The sequence below is a fragment of the Cystoisospora suis genome (assembly GCF_002600585.1).
Source record: "Cystoisospora suis strain Wien I chromosome Unknown contig_9868, whole genome shotgun sequence".
Lineage (NCBI taxonomy): Eukaryota > Apicomplexa > Conoidasida > Eucoccidiorida > Sarcocystidae > Cystoisospora > Cystoisospora suis.
Genome location: NW_027162642.1, coordinates 5454 through 5763, shown reverse-complemented (window position 1 = coordinate 5763; position 310 = coordinate 5454). Strand labels below are relative to the sequence as shown.

At 41.3% G+C, this 310-nt stretch overlaps 1 protein-coding gene across 1 annotated transcript in view; it reads right to left on the bottom strand.

The window, feature by feature from the left end:
• CSUI_011138 (uncharacterized protein) overlaps positions 1–310 on the bottom strand; it is a 7188-nt gene that overhangs the window by 2494 nt on the left and 4384 nt on the right. The gene's annotated exons all lie outside the window — the stretch shown is intronic.

The window sequence follows — 310 nt, the reverse complement described above, 5'->3', positions numbered from 1 at the left end:
CTTTTTCTTCCTCTTCTTCTTCCGGTCGAGTAGCCGGTACACTACAAAGGAGCTCATCTTATCTCTTGCAGTTCTCCACGGAGTTGCACCCCGAGACAGATGAGAAGGAGGTCTCGATTAAGATAGTACCATGAAACAAAAAGAATCTAGAGAAGTTCCTCCTCTCGAGACACATCTGTCTCAAGACGATCATGGCAAAAAAATGCTCGCTGGACTTCTTACTTCTTCTTCACTCAAAATTCTTGATCACCTTGAGGCTTCTTCACTTATAGTAGAAGACCTATATGAAGAAAATTCTATCTATCTTTAA